The sequence below is a fragment of the Crotalus tigris genome, unplaced genomic scaffold (assembly GCF_016545835.1).
Source record: "Crotalus tigris isolate CLP2741 ecotype Arizona unplaced genomic scaffold, ASM1654583v1 scf7180000018525.42219311030:4301911, whole genome shotgun sequence".
In the NCBI taxonomy this organism is placed as follows: Eukaryota; Metazoa; Chordata; class Lepidosauria; order Squamata; family Viperidae; genus Crotalus; species Crotalus tigris.
The window spans coordinates 1,409,431-1,436,201 of NW_024097057.1; the positions used below are offsets into that span (position 1 = coordinate 1,409,431).

At 41.5% G+C, this 26,771-nt stretch overlaps 1 protein-coding gene across 8 annotated transcripts in view; it reads left to right on the top strand.

Moving 5' to 3' along the window:
- SMPD3 (sphingomyelin phosphodiesterase 3) overlaps positions 1-26,771 on the top strand; it is a 124,502-nt gene that overhangs the window by 41,168 nt on the left and 56,563 nt on the right. For 5 of the 8 annotated variants that reach the window (XM_039353511.1, XM_039353518.1, XM_039353519.1 and 2 more), the window contains exon 2: positions 24,452-24,539. The exons of 2 other annotated variants lie outside the window; for them this stretch is intronic. The gene's annotated coding sequence lies outside the window, so the exon portion shown is untranslated. Of the gene's footprint in view, positions 1-21,680; positions 21,700-24,451; positions 24,540-26,771 lie in introns of those variants that run through there. One more of the 8 variants, XM_039353513.1, reaches the window with a different exon arrangement.

The following is a 26,771-nucleotide window of genomic DNA, read 5'->3' on the forward strand; positions in this document are numbered from 1 at the left end:
CTTGACCTGCTCGTGGGCTGAATCTACATTCACCTTTGAATGTCTCAGCTTTCTGATTTTCTGATTCAGAGCAAGGATGCACAAATGGTGGCCCTATGGCCACAGAGTGCCCTCACCTCTTCTTTCTGTGGCCCTCAGAACCTCGCACCCAGAGCCATAATCGCCAGAGTCTAGCAAAAAATCCCAAATCCTTAGATAAACTCAGCTCCACTCATATATGTGGGCTGTGGTTCCCTCCACTTTACAGTCTGCTTAAATGTAAATTATGTAGCCAGGAAGATTTATCTGTGTATTTAACAAACTCTCTCCAGAAATACTATTTCAGATAAGGGGTAGGATGTTGTGTTCAAGGCTGGGCTAGGAAAAGGCAGGAGGGAATTTGCCCCTTCGATTTAGCTTCTTGTAATTTCCCTTCAACATAAATCAGTTCAGTACATAAACAGAGATGACACACCGTCTGATTAGTATAACTCAAGGAGAGGCTATTTGCAGGGTGAGGTTTGTCAAAGGGTTCTGGTGTGGTCTGTGCCTGTGGGAGCAGCCCAAGAGGAGAAAGTCAGAGGAGTCCCCCAAAACCAACGCAAGGGATGGTTGAAAGCCGTGGTGGGATTCAGCCGGTTCGCACCAGTTTGGCAGAACCGGTAGCTAATTTTTTGTGGCCCAGCCCCAGAATGGACTTCCGGAAGCAGCATCCACTTAGAGAACCGGTTGTTCACGTATTTGAATCCCACCACTGGTTGAAAGGCATGAAACGGTCCATGCGGCAGGAAGCCAGGAAGAACTGAAAACCCAAAACCAAAGAAATGCAAGTCATGAAGAAGGCAAGTTGCCTCCAAGAAGAGAAGCCTTGAAGGTGATTAATTAGAGGAATGGCTGCCTCTAATCGATCTTCTGTCGATCCAAGGCTGGACTTCAATCAGTAGAGCTGTCTTTCTCACACTTTGTTTAGGAATTCTGGGAGTTGTAGTTCTAATGCATCTGGCAGGTGCCAGATTGAGAAAGTCTAGAGGTTGACACCGCAGGGTAAGATAGACTTACATTTTTTTTCCCACTGTGACATTCTGAAATGAGATATGTTTGTTATCCTGAATTCATGGTCTTTGGAGAATTTATCCTACAGCAAGCAGAACAATGCTTTCATTGAGCTAAGGGTGAAGATAGATTACTATCATTAAAAAAAAAAGGCTCCAGTGAGATTGGTAATAATTTAAAGACTTGGGGCAGAACACCAGAAACATACCAAGCAACTCCGTATTTGGAAGGCTTGTATTCTTTCTTTGGTATGATATAGCCAGTGCTTTTTTTGTAAAAAAAAAAAAAAAAAGGTGCCAGAACTCACACACGTCATACACCCGCCTTGTCTACCCTACAAGGTTACATCCCCAAAAAGTTCCGGAACTCCGTTCTAGGCATTCTATGACAAAAAAAAGCCCTGGATATAGCAAGTAGGAGGTCTTTGAAACCGCCAAATCTCCATAAGAATCAAGAGAGACTTTTTTTTTAAAAGGATGTAAGTTAAATGTTTAAAGTCCATCAGCTGGCAAATTGGAACTATGAATTAAAAAGAAGCAGTTCTTCAAAGGGTTATTTTGCAGGAGAGCATCCAAAATAGATGGAGGAATGGCAAAGATGGTCTTTAATTCTTCTTTGAATGAATTTACGTGGCGCTGCCCTTGATGAGAAAATTAGAAGCTATTCATGTTTCAAGAAGGTAACGGGGAGGTAATTCAAAATCTCAAGACAGTCTTGAGATTTTTCAAAAGACAGAGAGAAAAAATTTAGTCAAAAGAAGCCCCAGGAGCATTGAGACAGAATGCTGCTAAATATATGAATTAGAAAAACTTTGAAGATCATGGGAGATTCAAAAAAAGGGCCCAGTGCAGGGCGGAGGTTGAGCACCTCTGACTTAGAGGAACTCTCTCTCTTTTAATAAGCCAATCTCTCAAACACTTAATTAATCTTTAATTAAGTAAGCTCTTTCTTTAAGAGAGCTTGATCTAAGGTAGCTTCATGGATCAAAGCAGATAAAGTTCACTTTTGCCCTCTATCAGACACTCATCCTGACTGATACATCTAGCCTATAGCCTTAGGGATTACTAATAGTCTCCCATCCCAGCACTTCCAGAGACAATCCAGTTTAATTTGTCAAGATCAACCACAGTGGATTCATAAGCTCATCATTTAGTTTCAGGAGGGGGGTTTGTGGCTGGCCGAGGAGGACCTCTAGATGAGGTTTAATAAGTGTGTTAGGTCAAAGCAGAGTTCATCCTAGCATATCTGCCCAGCTGCTGATGTTCTCCATGTTAGTTATCAATCAATCAGAACAGAGCTGGAAGGGACCTTGGAGGTCACCTAGTCCAACCCCCTGCTCAAGCAGGAGACCCTACCATTTCAGACAAGTGGCTGTCCAGTCTCTTTTTAAAAACCTCCAGTGATGGAACAACCACAACTTCTGGAGGTAAGCTGTTCCACCGGTTAATTAATCCACTCTATTACGAAGTTTCTCCTTAGTTCCAGATTGCTTCTCTCCTTGATTAGTTTCCATCCATTGTGTCTTGTCTTGCCTTCTGGTGCTTTGGAAAATAAGTTGCCCCCCTCTTCTTTGTGGCAGCCCTTTAAATATTGGAATGCTGATATCATATCATCCCTAGTCCTTCTTTTCTCGGTTGACAAACAAGAAGTGATGATGACTTTCAACATTTTGTGTCATCTCAGACAGCTGAAAGCCAGAGGAGGCACCTTTCTCTGGAATGGAATTATGGCCTGTTGTAGAGGGAAGGTCAACTGATCTGAAAATCCCTTTGATTGCAGCCATTTTTTAAAAATCTGGTGGAGCCAGGAGAGACCTGCAGAGCAGGGGAGGAAACGGTTAAGCTGCATCTCCTTCCCTACTCCATAGTTGACAATTCAGCTCTTCCTCTCCACCACCAGCCTTCATTTGCAATTTTTAAAACCTGCATATTCAGCCTGTAAAATAAAACGGAGACCTGCAGAGTGAAAAAGCCTCTTGAGCTCAGGTGAAAATGAAGCAATCATTTATTCGGGTAACAAAGCGACATCTTTTTCCAGGGGAGGGGAGATGTAGGCATGGCTGGCATAAAGGATACATCCCATTTGGAGAGAGGTGATGCTCCCACTGCTTCCTAAGGCTTTGTTCTCCAAAGGAACATTATTATCAGCCCATGGGGAACAGAGAAGCGAAAAAGAGTTATCAGCGTGTTTCGAACAGCAGGGAATAATCTTGAAATGTTTTAACCAAATTTGAGCTGAGTTGCAATCAAGCTTGTTCTGAAATGGCACATTTTTTTTTGTCTTTTTGTTAAAAAGAAGAAGAAGAAGAAGCTCCAGGAAAGTATCAGCCATCGTAGATGGTTCCTGACCAAACTGAGGCTCATGGAGGTGGTCATTTGAGGTTCTATCAGATAATTGACTTCTACCATTCTGCAGCTCTTTTGCTCTTTGGACTTTAGGGGTGTCCACTGGGTGTGGTCAAATAAGTCAAAGGATGGCTGTGATGCTGTGATCAAAGCCCCAAAGTTGTCCTACTTGATTCTGATGATGATGTTGCCCATTCAATCGTGTTTGATTCTTAGCGATTCTATGGACCATCTCTTTCCACATCATCTGATCTTGGAAGGCTTCTTTCAGTTGTTTTATGCTGTGGCTGGTGTTGGCTTTCATGGTGTACATTTGCGGGCCGCTATGTCTTTTAGTGGCCTCGTTTCCTTTGGCTGGTGACCTCCTCCTCCTCCTCCTCCTCCTCCTCCTCCTCCTCCTCCTCCTCTCTTTTACCACTTTAGCTGTGGAGGGAGATACTAAGTTCTGGCTCCTGTTCTTCTGGATATTACTGTAGTATTCTTCTGCCTCATGTTCTTTGACCTTCTTCTTTTACTGCTGCCCAAGCTGAGCAGAACTGCCTTTTCCAGTGAGTCTGAAGGCAAGACCTAGCCCAAATAAGTAAGGTGGAATTTTGTGATTTCTGTCTTAATGACGTGTCTGCCTTTATACTCTCCAGTACTTGCTGTTTCTCACCTTTGCTATCCAAGGAACACGCAGGAGCCTTTTCCAACAGCGCAGTTTAAATACGTTGATTTTTCTCCCGTATAGTTTTTTTCATGGTTCATCTTTTATAACTGTAGGTAATTACGCACACATAATGCATTGCTAATGAAAACAGGCAGAACTTTGACCCTGCTGTTATGGCCACCATCTGGACATTTTAACCGTATTCTGCCAGTGTTGATAAGGGTGCGGTTTTCTCCTTAGTGATTTGTTTGATATTAAACCTTGGTTATCTGTTGGCCGATGGAGATGATGTGTTCTGGTCTTCTTGTTTCCTAGCTTTTTAATTGTCTCTTTTGAATGGTGTGCAAATTTGATTTATCTCTGTGTGTCAATTGATAACGGCTTGGTCTGAATGCCACGCTTCTAGGAATTCCCTAGCATATTGGATTTAGCTTGGTCTGGCAGGGCAAGCTAATCTATCGAAACAGGGAGCAAACACCACACTCACACTGATGATGTTACCTAGTTGAGTAATGAAACATCTATAAGTAAGCATGCAAGCTCCAAGGACCCCACCAATGTAATTGCCCACAGCACTAGGGCTCTCTCCTTTTTTAAGTGTGCAATTCTAAATGAACCACTTTTTGGATGTACACTTTTTGATTGTCAAAAAATGCTTTTTCCTGACACAGGTCCTTTGGTTTTTATTAAAATGTGTATTGCCCACTTCTCAATAAACATCTCAAAAGAAAAAGAATGTGTAACCATCTCAACACATTGAGTGTAATTTTTTTAAAAGGGGGGTATTAATGCTGCCCCAAACCAAATTACTTGCTCGGTCTCCGTTATGAACCAAGTCCACAGAAGGCCATCATATATTTATTTGATTCACATACAAGATTGTCTCAAAGTTAGTCTGTTTCAAAGGCCTAAGAATGAACCCTCCTTGGGTTTTGTATAAAATTCAACTAGTTTGTTTCAACAACTCAGAAAATTTAGCTGCAATATTCCAAGCACAGCTGTTTCTCCCCAGAACAGGATTAATGAATTTATGGAAATAAATTTTGGTTTGAGCCAGACATGAGACCTGTTCAGAAATCTTTCTTTTTAATTAAGTGGAATTAAGTATTTTTAGCACAGAAGTTCAGGGCAAGTCTTACCCTATAATCCGTTTATTAAACTGATGTACAAATGCTGGAAATGTAATAAGACATTGTTTAATATGCACTTGGCTTCAGGAGAGGTTAATTCTTCGTGAATAAAATTGCTGTAGTTATTACTTGATATCTGTAGGAAAGTCATTTTGGACTAGTTTAGTGTGACCTGAATGGTCTTTGTGTAAATGAAGCTACAATTTCCAAGAATTTCTGGTCTGGAGTGTGACCAGTTGCCATTCTTTCTCCATTAGCATTACATTCCTTTCTTGTTATTGATTATTTTAAAAAAGGCAAATTGAAGTTATTAAACACATTTTTGTTTTAAAAATCATCTTTGGAACTCCATGCTCTTTATAAAAGGGGTTGACAGCGTGGAATCCAAAGTGGTCCCAGATGCCTACAGTGAACAAAATCTTATCAAATCTTGCAAATCATTCTGTCTTTTTTGTCAGGAGAATTCAATCCATTTTGATTGAGGCAAGTGGTCCTCAACTTACGACCGCAACTGAGCCCAAAAATTAGGTTTCTAAGTGAGACAGTCATTCGATGACTTTGGGATGTGGGATGGACCCACAGGCAAGAGAAACAACACTTAGGTCTCTCCAAATGAGTTGATTGCAGGGTTCGGTTGTCTTGTGTCACCCAACAATGTTCTGAAGAGATGAGATCCCTGCAGATAATTTCCACACTGCCCTATTATTATGCTTCCTCTCTGAAAAGCTTTCAGCGAAAGCCAATGTAAACCGACTGTTGATTGGTACTTGCATTTTACAAACCGAGAACTGTTCTTGAACCGCGTGGGAGATAGAGAGATCCAAATAATTATCCTGAAGAAACAGAAAAATGAAATGGAAGAAGAGATAAAGAGGTTTTTTTTTCTTATTTAGAATGGAAGAGTGGAAATGTTTTAGCTTCTTGACCCAAGCCAGACTCTGGATTTCTAGACAACAAGGACTATGCTTGCACAGTCAAGTCTAGTATACCACCCAGTTGATTCTGGCAATAGTTATGCAGTACCAATAAAGGAGAATATTTGCCACTCAGGGTCGACATGAAGAGTCCTTGGTGTTGTCTGAACTTGGTTGTTTTCTTGCAGAGATTTCAGCAGCCAAACTAGGTAACATCATCCATGCTGGAGTATCTTCTAGCATGGATGATGTTACCTACTTTGGGTAATGAAATGTCCGCAAGAAAACAAGCAATCTCAGAGAGCACCAAGGAACTCACAGTCATTCCTTCTCCTTCTCCTCCTCCTTCTTTCTCCTCCTCCTTCTCTGTCTCCTTTCTCCTTCTCCTTCTCCTTCTCCTTCTCCTCTCTGCCAACCCATTTCCATTGTAGCATTGATGAAGTCACCTAGTTTGGGTAATGAAATGTCTGCAGGAAAACAACCTCGGAGAGCACCAAGGACCCCTCATAGTTATCCAGGTTTGAGTTGCAACTTGAATGGTGCAATCAGCTGCATATGGGAGGGGGTTACCTCTATGGAGGGGATCGACAGCAATCAACAAGTTCAAAATGCAAACGATGTACAGGCAGTCCTCTACCTATGAACACAATTGAGCCCCACGTTTCTTTTTGCCACAGTTGTTAAGAGAATCACTGCTGTTGTTGCGTTCGAAAGACAATTGTAAAGTGAATCTGGCTTCCCCGTTGACTTTGCTCATCAAAAGGTAGTTTATGATTGCAGCCGTTGTAAATATGAGCCAGTTGCCAAGCGTCTCAATTTTGATCACATGACCGTGGGGATGCAGGCAGCGGTTGTTAAGTGTGAAAAATGTTCACGAGCCATGAGTTTTTTCAGTGCTGTTGTGACTTTGAACAGTCACTCCAGTGTAGCATCTGGCAGCCACTCTGTAGCTGAGCAACCCCAGAAAAAGACATAGCTGCTTTAAAGAGATGGAGAGAGTCTTCCAGTGCTGCCTTCGTGGTCCAAAGCATTGCTTGCAAATCAGATCCAACGAGGTCCACAGCCCAGCTCAGAATGAATCATTCAGGAAAGAAATGTAAGCAGCAAATAAGCTTTTTTGGAGATGCTGTCAGTCTCTGAAATCTGTGGTTGGGCACTTGAGAAAATCTTTTGTGTTATTCCCAAGCAGCAGACTGTGTTTTGTTGTGAATGACACTCAGCCCCCCACCCCTTTCTCTTTTTAGGAAAAAAAAATCAAAACTTTTCAGATAAAGTTAATCAATGGTGCTTTTCCCTGTTGTCAGATTTTAATTGCTTGAACTTTACTTTTTATTGCTAACTGTGAAGAGAAAGGCAAGATATCCATCAAAATAAAAGCGGTAACGCTGATATAATGGACTCTGTGGCCTTTTCTGGTTTGTAATCCACAATCTTTAGGGGCTAGTTCTAACCTGTGGGGCTGGGAGTTCACCCATAATCATTTGTGAGGTAGTCTGGCCTGTTCCCTCAAAGAGCATTGAAGCTTATTTTATTTACCTTTTGCAATTTTCTCCATTTTTCTATCATCAAAAAGTTGTGTCCAGTTTCCTGTTTTCCAGCACTCTTTGCGTGCTTGAATGTGGACATTTCTGGCATTTTGAGGAGGGAAACACAAAACGTTTGAGACTACATTATAGCGCCTTGTAAGACAGGCCTTTATTTCAGAAAGCTGTACTTAAATAAATTCAAAGTAAAATTTACTTTAAGTTAAAAAAAATATTTTTTTAAAAAAACAAAAACCCAACTTTTTTGGGGTGGGTCATGTAACTTTCTCCATAGAACCACTTAATGCAATCTTCTACATTCATATGAAAAACATGGAAATGGAATTGTCTTTGTAAATAAATGTCCATGTACCTTTTGATTTTGGATCTTACTATTAGAAGATGCAGTTTTGGTGAAGTTTTTTTATGACTTTGCTTTCGAATTTACAAGGAATGGTTGTAAGGCAAGGACTATCTGAATCCCCAGAAGCAGTAGAGGCTTGTACAGACATGTCAAATGTGCAACGTCATGTGACGTTGCGCAACGTATCGGGACGGTTTTGCTATTGCTGGCAATGGGGTGGGCGCGGCTTCTGGATGATGTGTCCGGCCCGTCGGCCGGCAGTTTGACACTCCTGCTCTATTAGGAGTTCTGAATAACCATGCATCAGTCAAGCAATAGATCAGATGCTTAGTACCACACTCAGGTGAAATGGTGAGATAGTGATGGAAGGGCTACAGAGTTGTCCTAGAACATAAACAGAATTGAGATCCTCCCTCCTCAGACGAAGGAAAATGCATCACAAGAAGTCAATGGAGATTCTCAGTCCTCCAAGTCATGGTTGTCCCAAAGCTGCTTTTTGAAAAGGCAACTGGACTTTCTTTGTTTTTCCTTGAAGACGTTTCGCTTCAAGAAGCTTCTTCAGTTTTGACTGAATGGTGGAAGAGGGAGGATTCCTTGCAGCCCTCTGGTTGTCGGCCTCTTTCTGAGAATTGTTGAGGCCACTTGGAGGTTTATCGATGCCTTCAGGGTCACCTGAATCCTGTTGCCTGCATTTTTACTTTCTGGAAATCCATTCATATGCCACTCCAGGGAAAAAAGAAGAAGAAAAACAGCACATGCCTGCAGATGTCCTTGCTAATGCTTCCTCTCTGTTCTTTCTAACCCCCTTTTGGCTACCAGATAAGCTGCATTTTTAAAAAAGACACGTTCACGTAAAAGGTGCCTTGGACCGCAGGTATACATGCTCCAGAGGCTTTCATTTAAAACAGCCAGGAGCCTTGACACATCATTAAGCCTAATTGTTCTCTTTTGGCAATATTTTCTGTCCTGAACCACAGTTCATGCCCCAAGACCCTCACCTTCTTGTTTTGAAAGTACGCATCCAGGGAAAATCAGAGTTTTATAAACGACGCTCTCCAACTACCGTTCCTTGCAGAAACTGAACAATTGACTGGTGATGTTTTTGTGCCCAGCTCAAATAAAGGCGGTGGGGGGGGGGGAGGAAAGCAAGCAGCAGCCCTTTCGCCACCGCAATTGCAATCTTTCCAACAATAGCAGGCCAATTTTAACCACTGTGGTGGATTGGAAGAAAGCAAGCCAAGTGGAGTCAAATCCCATTCGCCCTCCTATTCTGTGTACGGGTGTGGGCGTTTGTCATATATTTCAGGCAATCATTTGGGTAGAGACAAAGTTGGCGGATGTTTGGATGGCACGCATTTGGCTCGGCAACTGGTAAAAAAGGAACATCTCCGTGGAATTGCCTGAGAGCCCTGTAGGAGGCTAGGAAAAGTGCTCTGCTGATACATTATTTAGGCTGTTGTATGATTGCCTCCTCTAGTCTGAGCGCAGTTGAGTCTTCCCTCCTCAGTCTTGTTTAGCTTTTTTCAAGATCAGCTAAGGTCAGTTTGAATGGACGGGTAGTGCTGAATTAACATTTCCCCATTTTTAAATAAGCTCAGCTGTTTTATTCCATTCCGGGGGTGCTCCCTCCATCCTTTCATCTTTCTTCATCTCAAAACAAAAGGCACCAAGCCATTTCAAATGTGTATATCCAAAATAAAATGAACACCAAGGTATTGATTGACGGCGAAAGCTTGGCGTTTTTAAATTAAACTTTTATAGTTTTAATCAATACCTTGGTGTTCATTTTATTTTGGATATGAATATTCCCAGGGTTCATATTTTTAGTGTTATTAACTATATATATATATATATATATATATATATATATATATATATATATATATATATATATATATAGGTCTTTGGTTGTTCTGGTTTTCTCCTGCGTAAAATTGGAAGTGTCTTGGCGATGTTTCGACGAAGTCGCATTCGTCATCTTCAGGCTGCCGTTTTTACCCCCACTGGCAGTTAAAAGGAAGAAACAGCTAAGACCACACATTGCTCCTCGAAGCACGAAGCTGAAAACACCAGCCTGAAGATGACGAATGGGACTTCATCGAAACGTCGCCAAGACACTTCCAATTTTACGCGGGAGAAAACCCGAACAACCAAAGACCTACATACAAACATCCGTAAAAACCTCAGAAAACAAGAATCCAGGAACGCGATTTGGGAGGGTCCCGATTTGCCAGGCTAATCAGCAAAACCATGCATGCAGTTTATATACAGGCGTTTCTCGATTTATGACTACAGTTGGGACCAGGCTTTCCACTGTTAAGCGAAGCAGTGGTTCAGCGAATTGTGCATGGTTTTATGACCTTGCTTGCCACAGTTGTTCAGTAAATCACTGCAGTTAAGGGAACCCCATGGTCTTTAAGCAAATTCAGCTTCCCCCATGGACTTGACTTGTCTGAAGCTGGCTGGGAAAGTTGCAAATGGGGATCACGTCAACCTGGGATGCTGCAATGGTTGTAATTACAGGTAGTCCTCAATTTATGACCACAATTGAGCCCAAGTTATGTTGCTAAGTGAGAAATTGGCTAAGTGAGGTTTTTTTTCTTGCTCCTTTGTTAAGCAAATCACTGCAGTTCTTCAATTAGTAACATGGTTGTTAAGTGAATCTGGTTTCCCCATTGACTTTGCTTGTCAGAAGGTTGCAAAAGGGGATCACATGACCCCGGGTCACTGCAACTGTCATAAGTACATGCCAGTTGCCAAGCAATCTGAATTTTGATCACGTGACCGTGGGGATGCTGCAACGGTCATAAGTGTGAAATATGGTCATAAGTCACTTTTTTCAGTCCCATTGTAACTTTGAACGGTCACTAAACTAAGTATTGAGGACTATCTGTAATATGTACTTTAATCCTTAGCCTTATTTAGAAAAAAGAATGCCCTGGTAAACTTGGACAGGATCATTCCTGCATTATTTTTCTTTGACATACTAGTTATGAGGTGGGAAGAATTGTCAGCCACTCTTCTCTCGCTCTCTCTCTCTCGCTCTCTCTCTCTCTCTCTCTCTCTCTCTCTCTCTCTCTCTCTCTGAATAAAACTGAATTAAAAAGTTATATCTGAGCCGCCATTCTTCTAGCACAGTGGTTCTCAACCTTTTTAATGCCGCGACCCCCAACCGGTAGTAAGTCGAGGACTACTCAGCCGGTCATAAGTCGAGGACTACTCAACTGGTGCAGCACCGTTTGCAGAATGGGACTTTTGGCGGGCTCAGCAGGGCAGAGACAGCCTAGACAATTCCTATTGGCTTTTGAAAGCCAATAGAATTAGACTCTATTCAAGAGAGTCTATTCTATTGGCTTTCAAAAGCCAGTAGAATAAAAGGGAGTAGTACAGCTAAGGAAAAGAGGGGAAAAAATGGCAGACTGTGTTGTTTGGCGACCCCCGTGAAATGGTCGTTCGACCCCAAATGGGGTCCCGACCCACAGGTTGAGAACCACTGTTCTAGCAGCTGGATGCTGATGTTATAGAGAGCTTCATTTTAGGCAGCAGCAAAGGATAACTTTGCCCCAACCAACAGCAGAAAAATGCAGTCCTCTCTTGAAGAGCTAAGAATCTAAAAAGGGAACTGCAAGCATAAACTCCTGGTTATTGACGTGACAGCAAGCCCCAAATAGCCCTGGGGGACCACTTGTTTAGAATGAGAGGATGCTGATGACAATGATTTTTCAACGTTCTTGGAGAATTTGCCTCCGTCCTGAGAAGCATGAGTGTAATTCAGTAGCACTTCCTGGAGCTGTGCCTGCTTTCCAAGAAAATGTGAGAATCCTTGCAAGTTAACAGAAGAGACTGGAAAGTCACTTGTCTGAAATGGTATAGGTTCTCCTGCTTGAGGAGGGGTTGGACTAGAAGACCTCCAAGGTCCCTTCCAATTCTATTCTATTCTATTCTATTCTATTCTATTCTATTCTATTCTATTCTATTCTATTCTATTCTATTCCATTCCATTCCATTCCATTCTATTCTATTCTATTCTATTCTATTCTATTCCATATTCTGTTCTATTATTCTCTTCTCTTCTATTCTCTTCTCTTCTCTTCTATTCTATTCTATTCTATTCTATTCCATTCCATTCCATTCCATTCCATTCCATTCTATTCTATTCTATTCTATTCTATTCTATTCTATTCCATATTCTGTTCTATTATTCTATTCTATTCTATTCTATTCCATTCCATTCCATATTCTATTTTCCATTCTATTTTCCATTCTAGTCCAATCCAGTCCAGTACAGTACAGTCCAATCTAGTCTAGTCTAGTCTATTATTCCACTTCTAAATGCTTTTCTCTAAATTTTCCATTTGGAAACAAACTTAGTGGACACGCTGGTCTTCCGGAAAGTTAGGATGTTACAAAACGAGCAACTGAATATGGAGACTACATGGCTTCTCCAAAAAGGAAAGAAGCAAAGGTTGGACTGTGTTTTACTCTTTTTGCCAAGACGGACCTAGAAAGCTTTCATTTCATGGCATAGTAGCCAAGGAAGATAATCCTGACAGATTTATTTTTGTGTGTGTGTGTACAAAAAAGCCAATGACGCATGCAAGGCTCAGGATTTAGAGGGTGTCAGGCAGAAATAAGCCTCCGTTTGGAAAAGAAAAAGCAAGAAAGAAATGTACAAGATTTTTCCAAAGGCAGATTTTCATCAGAGAAGGTTCACCAGATGGGTAAACACAGCGACAATTTGAATCAGGAAGTAGGCTGTGATTCTTTCTCTTGTTTGGTATCCATGTGACATGATAGGGAGCAGATTTCCGGATTATGCTAAACTCCGACTAAGATGCTTATTCTTACCTTGAAGGATTTCCTCCATTTAAAGATAAGGTTACTTCAAAACAGGACTCATAAAAAGGGAATTGATTGAAGCAGCAATCACACTGCAAAGATGGTTCAGACAACCTGCCCAGATTGTATATATATTGTTCTCAAACCTGTCTTCTGATCTAACTGGCTAGTTTTCTTCCCTGACCACTGAGTTTGCTTTTTTCCCCCGTTTTATTCTGAGAAGTTCCTTCGCATTTCTCCAAGTGCTGTTTTGAGCATTTGATAGAAGTGTCACCTGCTTATTGTTTTCTTATTCTCCTTTTCCTATTAGTCTGTACTTTCTCTGGCTACTCACCCCCAGGAAAAAGATCTCTGGGAAAAGTTAGTTCAGGATGCTGACTCTGAGGCTGAAGGATCACTAGAAAGGCATGGGCTGATGCAACTTATAAGATGGTTTGAACACCGTAAAAATGATCTGGATATCTGCATATCTAAACATCTAAGTTCCAATAAGTTTGTAATTCATTGCACAATTCCTGCCTCTTGTACTTCAGAATAACAAAGTGGGAAGGGACCTTGGAGGTCTTCTAGTCCAACCCCCTGCTCAAGCAGGAGATCCTACACCATTTCAGACAAGTGGCTGTCCAGTCTCTTCTTAAAAGCCTCCAGGGATGGAGCATCCACAATTTCTGAAGGCAAGCTGTTCCGCTGGTTGATTGTTCTCACTGTTAGGAAATTTCTTCTATGAGTAGCCCTTGACGTACAACCACAATTGAGCCAACATTTCCAAGGCTAAACAAGACGCTGGTCAAGTGAATTTTGCCCCATTTTACAAGCTTCCTTGCCACAGCTCTTAAATGAATCACTCCAGTTGTAAGTTAGTCACACTGTTTTTAAGTGAATCCAGCTTCCCCTTTGCTTGCCGGAAAATCGCACAAGGTGATCATATGATTCTGGGACACTGCAACCATCAGTAACATAAGTTAGCTGCCAAGCATCCAAATAAGTCACTTCTTTTCAGCGCTGTTGTAACTTGGAATGGTCACTAAATGAATGATTGTAAGCAAAGGGCTGCCTGTATTTTGAGTAGCTACTTCATGCAGGAGTTCATGATTTCTGCACCAACCCTTTCTTAGTCATCTTTATTGCCAACCGCACCGATTCTCTGCTTCTCTTTTATCTCTAATTTATGTCTGAGTCTTCTTTGTCACTTTTCCCACCCTGCTTCCCCTCCCCCCCTCCTTCTTGTTTGTTAAATCTGTCTCTCGGTCTCATTATTCTTACTTCTTCCTTCTTCTGCTTGTTATTAATGGAACTTTTTTGTTTGGTTCACTGATTCGCTTTCCCATTAAAGAAAGATCTTGCCAAAGCATTATTTTCAGTTAGTCTACGTCTCTCGATTTCAATCTGGTCGCCTCGTGCTCTTCCTCCCACTGGTTAGCTTTTGTTTTTTAGTTTTTGTCTGATTAACCAACTTGTAGGGCTTGCATTTTCTGTGCTGTAGCTCTGACAGGGAGAAGGAGGTGGACTGAGTTGGTTTGGTTAAGATCTTTTAAGAAACCCAAGGATGCTCTTTCAGGGGGCAACTGGACTTTCTTGTTTTTCTTTGAAGATGTTTCGCTTCTCATCCAAGAAGCTTCTTCAGCTCTGACTGGATGGTGGGGAACGGAAGGATTTATACTCCTTGCAGACAGGTGGTCATTTGCTACCCTGGAGACTTACTGTATCTGTGTCTTCAGGGTCACTTGAGTTTCTCCCCAAAATGAGAAGGAACTAATTTTGCTCTGACTGAGGAGGTTGCTTGGATGAGCCATGAAACGTCTTAGATTAACAAAGTTCGGTCCAGTTAGCCCGATTCAACATTTAGACACTTTTGGCCCAGATGGTTGAGTCTTCATTGACATATTCAGCTCTTTGTGTTCTACACCAGGGTAACCCATACTTACAACAAATTTCTTACTACCAGAATCTGGACCCAACCTTTGTTTCCCAAATTACAAGAGTGCATTTTATAAAGACTTAATCATCCCACTGAGAATGCAACTGCATTTCTAAATGTTTCATTTAGCAGGAAGCAAAGAACACAATTGCTTACCTGTCTAAGAGGGAAGTGGTTACTTTTCTCAAATAATTTGCTTCAGCTAGTATTGTCTGCCATGCTCATAGCCTGCCACCTGTGAATTATAGTATTCCAGAAGAAATAAACAGGAGAGAGAGAAAGAGAGAGGAATTAATGAAAGGTACCAGGCTCTTGAAATAGACTCATATATCTTTTTTCTCTTTGGAATTTATTGTTTATGGAACATTGAACATTTTATAAATGCTGACATTAAAGGGGGGGTGAACAGTTTCATCAGTTGCAAAATAATGTTGTCTTAATTAAGCAAGCTTGGGTAAATGCCTCCTGAGCCAGATGGTTTAGCCTTATTCCATCACCCCGTATAACTGCAAAGTTTTTATTAACAGTCTCTCCCTTCTAAACCTGCTTTGGTCCAAGCTTCTTCATTAATAGCATATTAACAATGGAATTCATTAATAATGTATACCATGTTATTTTTGGCTCTCTTCTCTTCTTAGCCATTTCTGCTGTTTCTGATATTTCACGTAATATTCATTCACATTTCTTCACGTCTGCATTTTCCATGTTTGGCCGGTCCAGTTATTTAAATGTTTCAGTTGTGATATATAACCTTAGCTGTCTTCCATCAAAAGCTTCCAACTCTAGTTCAGAAATGAAGATTGGAAGGAGCCTTTTGTTGATATTTGAATTTGCCAATAAAATATTTTTCTGCAGAAGGAAGGAAGGAAGGAAGGAAGGAAGGAAGGAAGGAAGGAAGGAAGGAAGGAAGGAAGGAAGGAAGGAAGGAAGGACAGACAAGGGAGGTGTGGAAGGAAGGAAGGACAGACAAGGGAGGTGTGGAAGGAAGGAAGGAAAGATAGGCAATGGTGTGGAAGGAAGGAAGATAGGGGAAGGAAGGAAGGAAGGAAGGAAGGAAGGACAAGAGAGGGAAGGAAGGAAGGAAAGAAAGAAAGAGAAAGAAAGAAAGAAAGAAAGAAAGAAAGAAAGAAAGAAAGAAAGAAAGAAAGAAAGAAAGAAAGAAAGACAGGGGAGGTGTGGAAGGAAGGAAGATAGGGGAAGGAAGGAAGGAAAGACAGACAAGGAAGGTGTGGAAGGAAAGAAGGAAAGATAGACAAGGGAGGTGTGGAAGGAAGGAAGGAAAGACAGACAAGGGAGGTGTGGAAGGAAGGAAGGAAAGACAGACAAGGGAGGTGTGGAAGGAAGGAAGATAGGGAAAGGAAGGAAGGACAAGGGAGGGAAGGAAGGAAGGAAGGAAGGAAGGAAGGAAGGAAGGAAGGAAGGAAGGAAGGAAGGAAGTTTCTAACTCTAAACAGAACAAAGTTGTTTTGTGCAGGTTTTTGGTACCATTACTGACTACAAATAAATCCCATTTAGGGTGTCAATCTCTTAGTGACCATTCAAAGTTATGGCACTGGTTTGCCCTGCCAGAATTGGGTGGGTACCATGAAGAACACTCCCATGTACACTGACAGGGCAAGCTACTTGCATGCAAACCGAGTTGCTCTCCCTGGTCCATTCTAGCACTAATGCTGTTACCTCATTTGGTAATGAAACACCTGCAAGAAACCCACCAAACTCAGAGAGCATGAAGGACTTTGCAGTCCAGCACTAAGCTACAAACATTCTCTTCTGTTTGAAACTATAAGATGTCAATTGTTTTGCCTGTACAACTCCAGAGTCCATATGTTCCATCCAAAGGCCGCAGGAGACATCATGTAGAAGAAGACTATGACCCCCCCCCCCCAAATACATCTTAAGAAGGAGTTCTGGTTATGCATCCATAGCATCAATATGGATTGTTCCATTCTGCATGGAAAGACAGGGGTTGGACAGGACATGAACACCCCCTGTATTCCTGGTCCCCCTCCACAGATTCTTTTGACCCAGCCCAGAAATAGGTCCCCCTGTCTCGGATTCTCTGGTTCCAACCTCGAGCTGAGGCATGGCAGGCTTTGAAATGGCACACCCCGCTTGACAAATGTTGTGTTCCTGAGCAGGCATTAGTGTAGCACGACTCTCGAAGACAAGACAAACTCCCTCTCTGATAGAGATTAGCAGATCAGGGCAAATCAGATCTGTTTTAGAGCCTGCTCTTAAGGACGGATTTCCGATCTGGCGCATTTCCACTCTGAATTGAATAAAGATATTAATTTTAAAATCTGCAGAAATTTGCCCTATCACATCAGCGAACAGATGGAGATGGCATCTTTACAAAGCTTAAAGATGCCCTTCTGTCTTTGATTTATTTATTTTATTTTTTTCATTTTAAAGATTTGGCTTACTGCTTACTGTAGGGTCCAACTATTTATAGCAGGCATTTTTGTTCTGGTAGGGCCAACGAATCCAGCAACAGGAAAATATTTACAAAAGGAGATGGAAACTCAGTTCTTCTAATTACAACCCTGGGCCTGAGGTTTATTCTATCTAGCATCCATGGAATCACCTAGAAGTGAAATATTATTGTTCTCTCCTACTAGGGTTCTATATAAAATTCAATGGAATTCGTGTACTCTGCTTCCAGTGCTTACATTCCTATGCAGAAGATGGTCTACACATTTATTCGTTGTTGATTTAATATTTTAAATAGATTGCTGATTTAATATCCCTAGCTGTTTTTAGGTCTTTTTAAGTGTTGCGTGCCACCCAGAATCTACTGGAGTTGAGTGGCCAATAAATTTAAATAGAAGAAATATCTGTAGCTGAGGGCTGAACGGTGGAGCCCTTGGAGCTTGGTGCTTTTCTTGCAGATGTTTCATGACTCAAGCACTCCATGAATTTAAATAAATGCATTTATCTGGCACACGAAGGACCCCAACTCTAAAAAACAGCTGGAATCAAGGTAGAAAAATCATGTCAGTAGGTCCAAAAGATGCTAGAGCAAAAATCAAGAAAGAATTCCCAGAAATCAAGAAGTTCCTACATGCTGCAGCATTACTGCTGCTTTATAAGGTCTTGATAAGACCACACTTGGAATACTCTGCATCCAGTTTTGGTCACTACAATATAAAAAAAGATGTTGAGACTCTGGAAAGAGGGCAGATACAAGCAACAAAAATGATTAGGGAACTGGAGCCTAAAACAAATGAAGAACGGTTGCAGGAATTGGGTATGTCTAATCTAGTGAAAGGACCAGGGGTGAAATGATAACAGTATTCCAGAATTTTTAGGGGCTGCCACAAAGAATGGGGGGGGTCAACTTAATTTCCAAAGCATCAGAAGACAAGACAAGAAACAATGGATGGAAACTAATTGAGGAGAGAAGCAACCTAGAACTGAGGAGAAATTTCCTGACCAGTAGAACAATTAAGCAGTGGAACCACCTGCCTCCAGAAGTTGTGGATGCTCCATCACTGGAGGCTTTTAAGAAGAGACTGGACAGCCCTTGTCTGAAATGGTATAGGATCTCCTGCTTGTGCAGGAGATTGGGTGCTAGAAGATCTCCAAGATCCCTTCCAACTCTGTTATTCTGTATTGTTAATAGAGCTACAGCTGAACCTAGCATTTTCAAAGCATTATTGCTTAACAAAGCTAGAATTTTTTCTCCAGGGGAAAGATGGGTCTGAAGAATCAAGATCAGTCTCAGAAATATCCGCCTTTAGACTATTAACTAATCAGGAAACAGAAAGTTATGTACACAGCCCGAGGTAATAAATACAACTGAAGGAGATGTAGTTTGAGGAAAGGGTCAGTGGCTCGATACAGTACTTTAAGCCAATGGAATGAAGTATTGATGGACATAACAAGAGAGAAGCAAAAGAAAGGATAAAGATGACCACATATCACACATAACATGCTTAGATAGGTCAAATAAGCCCATGGACTAGCACGACACACTACGTGTGGTTACTATCTAACCTGATTAGACTTTTTGTGACTTAGACAGTTGTAGGAATTCTGGCCATTTGGTTAACTTATACCTGTACAAACGGTTGATTTCACCATTAGTCTATATCATGGATCTCCAAAGGTGGCAACTTTAAGACCTCATGCTGGCTGAGGAATTCTGGGAGTTGAAGACCACAAATCTTAAAGTTTGGAGACCCCTGGTCTACATCAGTACAAGGAAAGGGCTCCAGAGTTGTAGACACTCAAGCCCACTTCTGCCTTCTCCCCCATGTGTATTATGGGTCAATCTTACTTCGACAGGTAGTCCTCGAATTATGACCAGAACAGAGTCCAAAATTTCGGTCGCTAAGTGAGACAGTTAAGTGAATCACTGCGGTTAAGTTAGTAACTTAGGGTTTTAAGCAAATCTGGTTTCTCCATCGACTTTGCTTGTCAGAGGTTCTCAAAAAAAGGATCATATCACTTTGGGATGCTGCAACCGTCATAACTATGAGTCAGTTGCCCAGTGTCCGAATTTTGATCACGTGACCGTGGGGATTCTGCAACGGCCGTAAGTGTGGAAAATGGTCATGAGTCCCCTGTTTTCAGCACTGTTTTTAACTTGGAAAGGTCACTAAAGGAACTGCTGTACCACAGTTCGTTTGGTGACCTTCAGCTGCACAGCCCTGTGAATGTGCGCAAATAAACTGTGGTGCTGTACTTTGCTCCACTCCCCCCCCCCGCCAATCCCTTGAATTTACTGTTCATCGTTAATCCCAGAGCAAACTTACATGTAGGAAGAAGGCTGAAAATTGAGATGCTTCAGCTTATCTGACGTTCCCAGTTCAGCTGACAAGATCTTTAAGTGCTTAGACGTTGGGGTGCTCTCTTCAGCAACAGAAAGTTAAGTAACACGAAGTCGTTCAAAATAGCTTTCAAGAGAACACTTCCTTCCCAGCAGATCTTGCTATTTTTAACCCAAATTTGTTGAGAGACGATATAATTTTCCAGCTGTGAGCAGTTTACCTGGGTACATGCAACACAAGAGCTGTTTTTCATCCCCCCCCCCTTTCTCTGGGTTTTTTTTTTCCCCTCTCTTTCTCTCTCTTAATAATTAGGAACCTAGCCAAACAAAGCAGCAGAAGAAAACTTAATTTCTTCCTTTAATTTGATTTGTCTAGAGAACACTGCTTGGAAACATATCAAAAACCATTTATTTTCTTTCGGCCGGTTATAGAGTTCTCCAAAAGTCTCCCATCTAGAAACATTTTTTTGAATGGATGGGGCCAAAAGGACTTTCTCCGATTAACGTTTTCAAAGAGGGCAGGGAATGGTGACCCTTCAAATATGGCAGAACTAAATTTCCAGTAGCCTCAATGAGTATGGGTGATGTTGAAGAATGCTGGGGTTCGTAGTTTCAGCAACATCTGGAAGACGTTGTTCCTCTCTTTAGGTTGCAAAACCAAAGAGCAGTGCAATTTGTTAACTGCGAAATGTATTGATGAAAAACATAAAGGACATTCAAAATCATAAGGAAAATAGACTACCTCCCTTACTGGGAAATATTACAAAGTTTTGGGGGAGGGGGTTTAACTTAGAATGAAGATGTGAAAGGGCAGGGTGTGGAAAATATAGTTATTTTTCTGAGGGGTCCTTGCTGCTCTCTGAGCTTGGCTGCTCGCTTGCAGGCATTTCATTACCCAGCTAGGTAACTTCATCAGTGCTAGAAGGGAGGAGGAGGAGAAGGAGAAGGAGTTCTAACTTTGGATATTGAGAATTGGATATGTCTAGTCTAGTTAAAAAGAAGAACTAGGGGTGACGTGATAGTAGTCTTCCAAAATTTGAAGGGCTGCCACAAAGAAGAGGGGGTTCACCCTATTTTTTCAAAACACCAGAAGGAAAGACAAGAAACATGGAAACTAATCGAGAAGCAGCCTAGAACTAAGGAGAGATTTCCTGACAGTGGAACGGCTTGCCTTCGGAAGTTGTGAGTGCTCCATCAACTGGAGGCTTTTTAGAAGACCGGAGAGACGCTTGTCTGAAATGGTATAGGGTCTCCTGTTTGAGCAGGGGGTTGGACAAGATGACCTCCAAGGTCCCTTCCAACTCTGTTATTCTGATAGTTCTCCAAATGTTGGGGCTGAAGTTCATCTGTTGAAACGCAATGCACTGGAGACTCCAAATTAATCAAAGGAAAGAGCATTTGTTTTAATGCAACACATATTTAAATGGTGTTTGTCCCTGTTATTAGATGTGGTTGATGGTTTTAGAAGGAGCCTGGAGAAATTCCTGGAAGAGCAACCTAGCAGACCGGAATAAACTATTAGATTGCAGTGTTTTATCTTACTCCTAAATCACCAGGCCTCCTGCCTTAAATATCAGCTGTCACACAACAATGAAAAACAGAGATCCCGTCCATGCTTGAGAACTTTCTGGATGCACTTGATCGGCCATGGGTAAGGACTCCATTGGACTCAATTCACCAGATTCAGCCATGCTTCTCCTGTATTCTTCTGAATGCAATAGCAATAAAAGTGATGCCTTAATTACTTAGGAATGCATCAATGAACCCCTGACAAACTGGGCCCTGTGCAGAACACAGACAACCCCAAGACTTTTCAATTTGAAGCAACCAAATGCTAAAAATAACTCAAGGGTGGAGACAATAGCTCATATCTCTCACGGTGCATGGACATGGGGTCAACCCAAGCAATTTTGCTGCATGAGGTTCATCAGCTTCCATATCATCCACAGAATTTCCTGTTTGGTTAGTTGGTCTTCTTCAGCTCAGCTAATGGCCCAGGGAAAGTCATTTGGCACACGCTGATCTGCCAAAGTCTTGCTTCTGCGGCCTACTCTGTGGGGGAATCTACAGCAGAACTTTGGGGTGGAGTTAAGAGACTGGAATTCCTGCAGAAGAGGAAGACACAGACCTGACCATCCTTAAATTCCTGGAGTGCTTATCTGTTTTTTCTCAGAAGAGTGCAGTCCGTTTGGCAGGATTCTTATAAATAGGCAGGTAGGGATAAAGATACTTGTCTGATTAGCTTACGGAGTTGTTCTGGTTCCTTGGGCTGGACAACTCTCTTGCATTGGCTGTTTAAAGTCCCTGCTCATTTCACTTAATAGGACCTGTTTCATTAAAACGCTTGATAAACAGTGACCCTCTCGCTTGGAAAACCGGCAACTGGGCTGGGTGCAGCTTGATTGAAGTCTGTAAAATTCTGTTCAGTAAGGAGAATCTGGCTATGTTTCTCTATCACTGAAAACACAAGGTCCAGGATCAGTAGGCATCTAGTGAGGCTAACAGGAAAATTTGGAACAGGCCAAGGAAAGAGTGACATGGGGTACAGCTAGTTCTCAATTTTCCATCCTTCCGAGGTCAGTTAAGATGAAGACCCGGATTGTTGGGGGCAAAGTGGCAACATTGTAAGCCGCCCAGACAGTGCTGAAAAGTAACATGGGGTGGTGTATGTAAGTCTCAATGCTATTGAGAACGTTGGGATGGTAAAAAAATATTTAAGGAGGTTCAGGTATTAAATGTGTCTTCCTATGTGACTTTAGAACCAAGTGGAATTGCAGCTCATCGGATTCAAAGAGCGATGAGCTGAATTTTGGATATTTGGGACACAAGCAACAAATGAGAAGCAAATATAGAGGTCATGATTAGCAGATAAAGTCTCCCCGCTCCACTTCCAGTGTAGAAAACACTCTGCACATGATGTTCTAGTTAGTATGTTGTGTAAACATTTTTTTTAAAAAATTATGTCCTAAAGCAGGGGTCTGCAATTATGGTAACCTTACGATCTGTGGTCATAAAGTTGCTATAGTAGCCTATCTCTGTACTAGAGAATGCTTTCTTTATATAAAAAAGCATCCTTATTTTTGCATATCCAAATATCTCCTTCACTCTAGTCGAGCCTGGCTATGATTTGCTAAGTGTTTCCTTTTCAATCTGTGCTGACCATATTTAGGTGGCACTGCAGTTTTTAATGCATCACATTTGAGCTCTATGATTATGGTGCTTTCAAGGGAACAAATCTTAGTTATTCTACTGCAAATAGATTGTTAAGCTCCTGGTCCATTCAGAAATGAACAATGACACGCTTTGACGACCATCTCCAGGATAGAAGACTGAATTGCAGCCATTTGCTCACCCAAGAAAGGCAATCTGCTCCCAGCTTGAGAGTGGGCCTTAAGTGACTTGCACTGTTAAAATTATTATGGGATACAGGGGAGTGTGGTCTTATCTTGGACCACTAAAGTTTCGTATTAATTTTGCTTGCTGATTTATTGTAGAGCAGAGCACCTAGGATTCAAGCACCATAATTATGACAAGAGGGTTGGATTTGAAGTTTTGTCCAAAAATAAGGAGGAGAAAACATGGCTTTAAAAATGCCAAGATGTGGCCAGTGCCCATGCTGTTAAGTAGAAGCACATCTATTGATACTTAAGAAACCAAGTTCTTCCAATTCAGGGGAAACTCCTCCCAGATCTACCACGATTGGCTTTTAATTAACCCATTTCATGTTCAGCACTTGAGTTTTCAAGTAGTCTTTAATACATTCTTACGAGATTTTTCTTCTCCCACATTGATTTTTCTCACGGTCGTAAAACTAATGGAGAGGTGCTTTAGTTCTATGCTTTCAGGTCTGATGAGAACTTGTCTAAGCGTTGTCCCTCGCCAATGGTTCATGGAAAGCCCAGCATGCTGAAACTGTCAAAGAGACTTTAAGCAGATTGTGCCTGAGGTGTCCCCGCTATTCTGACAGCAAAGAAGAAATGGGTGATCTTTCCAAATCTACCGAAAAATTAGGAAATTTTTAACTCCAGCAAAAAAGCAAAGTTAAAAAGTCATCGTAACCAAAGTTACAACTAAGGCCTTGGAGAGAGAATAGAATAGAATAGAACAGCGAACCTTTTAGAGACCGAGTGCCCAAACTGCAACCCAAAACCCACTTATGCATCATCGGGTGCTGGGTGGGTGTGGCCAAAAGAGTGGGTGTGGCCCATTGGGTGGGCGTGGCTGCTGTGATAACGGCAGACTGGGTGGGACTAAAAAGTTCAATCAATCAATTCCAACTTTTCAAGATCTTTTATTTCCCACGAGAAGTTGAAATTGAGTGATTGATTGAACCTTTTTTTTTGTACACGGCGGTGGAGGCCTAAAGCGAAAAGGTTTTATAAAACCCAGCTGAAGTCCTAGGACTGGGGCGACGGCGCATGTGCCCACAGAGAGGACTCTGTGTGCCGCCTCTGGCACCCGTGCCATAGGTTCGCCACCACTAGAATAGAATATAGACTAGACTAGACTAGACTAGACTAGAATAGACTAGAATAGAATAGAATAGAATAGAATAGAATAGAATAGAATAGAATAGAATAGAATAGAATAGAATGTGGAATGGAATAAGAACAGAACAGTCACAGAATAGAATAGAATAGAATAGAATAGAATAGAATAGAATAGAATAGAATAGAATAGAATAGAATAGAATAGAATAGAATAGAATTTGCATTCTTTTAGACATGAACAGCCGTCTGCAAGGAGTATAAATCCTTCCATTCCCCACCATCCAGTCAGAGCTGAAGAAGCTTCTTGGATGAGAAGCGAAACGTCTTCAAAGAAAAACAAGAAAGTCCAGTTGCCTTGTGAAAAAGCACCTTTGGGATAATCCAACATATTCATCATTCAGAAAGAGGATGGGGAAGGGAACAATTTTGCCCGTTGGTCTATCTTTAAATGCTGATTTATGAAAACCTTGTTTCAGGAAAGGAATTTCTGCAAACATCTGCCAACGGTGGAAAAGTAGAACAAAGGCTTAAAACAGATTTTAAAAGAGAAGATTCGTTTTCTAGGTGAGTAACTTGGACTAATAATATTTCTGGGCCATGCTGGAATTCCAAAATGCTACCTGTCAGATGTTTTACAAAAAAACCACCCTCAACTTGGTGGCATTCAAAATGTATTGGAAGATGACTTTCTGCAAAAGGAGAAAAATATAAAAATATCTCATATTTGAACTATCATTGGCCTTATTGGGGAAAAATAGTACAGAACATCGTGTACGTTGTCTTGTTCTATAACCGTTAGTTTCTTCATTTTGAAAGGTGTCCCACATGAAGGACTGGGGGAATCAGCTGCATTTATTCATTGTCTGATTCTAACTCTATGTGAAGTTCGTTCAGTCCCGAAGATTACCTGAAGGTTTCCTAAATGAACAGGATGGTTTATCATCTGTTATGGTCTCGTTTTTGGATCTACTGGTCAAGAACTGCCTTTAGTTATTTAAGCTCCTTGCTAACACAATGCCTCTTATTCATAGGGTTTATTTTTCTGAGGAATAACTAGCAGCCATTAACCCACTCTATCCATTCTGAAATTGCTCCGGTTTGTGAGAAAGGACAGTTGATGGTTTTGTTTCTAGATATTTTCTCTTGGATCGAATGATACAGTATGTGAGAAGTTAGGGAGTCTACAGAGAAATGGAAAAAAAGAGGAAGGAGAGTTTCATATGCAGTTCTTGGCCAACTCACCACAACAGAAGTGGCAACAATACCTCTTTTAGCAATAGCACTTAGACTTATATACCACTTCACAGTGCTGTACAACCCTCTCTAAGCAGTTTACAGAGTCAGCCTATTGCCCACAATAATCTGGGTCCTCATTTTACTGACCTCGGAAGGATGGAAAGCTGAACCAACCTTGAACTGGTCAGGATTGAACTGCTGGCAATGGGCAGTGAGTTAGCCTGCAATACTATATTCTAACCAGTGTGCTCCATGGAAGGAAGGAAGGAAGGAAGGAAGGAAGGAAGGAAGGAAGGAAGGAAGGAAGGAAGGAAGGAAGGAAGGAAGGAAGGAAGGGCAATAGCCCTTAGACTTATATACCACTTCATGGTGCTTTACAGCCTTCTCTAAGTGGTTTACAGATTCAGCCTTTCACCCCAACAATCTGGGTCCTCATTTTACTGACCTCCGAAGGATGGAAAGCTGAGTCAACTTTGAGCCAGTCAGTGTTGAACTGCTGGCAGTGGGCAGTGAATTAGCCTACAGTGCTGCATTCTAACCCCACTGAGCGATCACAGCTTTTCCTTTTTAAAAAAAAAAAATCATAATTTTGATTGCAAGAATTTATTTTGAATTCTTGTTACCAACAGTATCATATCAGAGGGATCCTGGATGTACTCTGAGCTTGATGGTTTTCTTGCAGACGTTTCATTACCAACCCAGGTAACGTTTTCAGTGCACTGATGATGTTACCTGGGTTGGTAATGAAAGGTCTGCAAGAAAACCACCAAGCTCAGAGAGCACCAAGGACCCCTCATTTCAACCCTGAGCTACAAATATTCTCCTTTAGCATTTTATCAACATTCTCTTCTCTTTTGAAAAAGCAGATTCCCTTTCATTAAATTTCCTTTAAAGACTGGTGGGGGGGGGGGAATGAAAGTTTGGGTTTGGAAGCCTACGGGAAGGGTATTTATTCCCTCCACTTAGAGACTGGCATTCTAGCCTTTCTAAAGGTAGCACCGATGACTCATGAAAGATAAGTAATTCAAAGGTGGCAATTTGGTGCTTCTCCTGCAATCCTGTTTTAAAAGAGACATTGACAGAATGGAAAAGTCGCCATCTCAAATTACTGGGGTTTTTTCTCCCCCTCCCACCCACCCTAAGATTTATTTTTTTAATGATGCTCTTTCCTAACACCAGCCCCCTACTGTAAATATTTACAGTTGAATCTAGGCTGTTTGGGCTTTTGGGGGGGGGGAGTTGCTAAAATAAACGTCACCCTCTCCAAAACTTCAGATTGGTTGTTTAACCTGCTGGCTGTGTATTTTCATTTTTCCAAAGGCTGGCTCAGAGAGAAGTGCTTTTTGTCTATCTGCAGTACATGGTACTCAGCTAATTGCTTTTCTTCCAGGTTTTTTTTTTATTATTGAATTGCTTTTCCTCCTCCACCCTTAATTGCTTTGATCTAAATTTTGTATCCTTCTCATTCAAACTGCTTTAGCAGTTAAAGAAAGGTGACTGAGACAGATATTGACATATAATCATTAGGAGGTGAATTACGGCTGAATTGTGGCTTTAGCT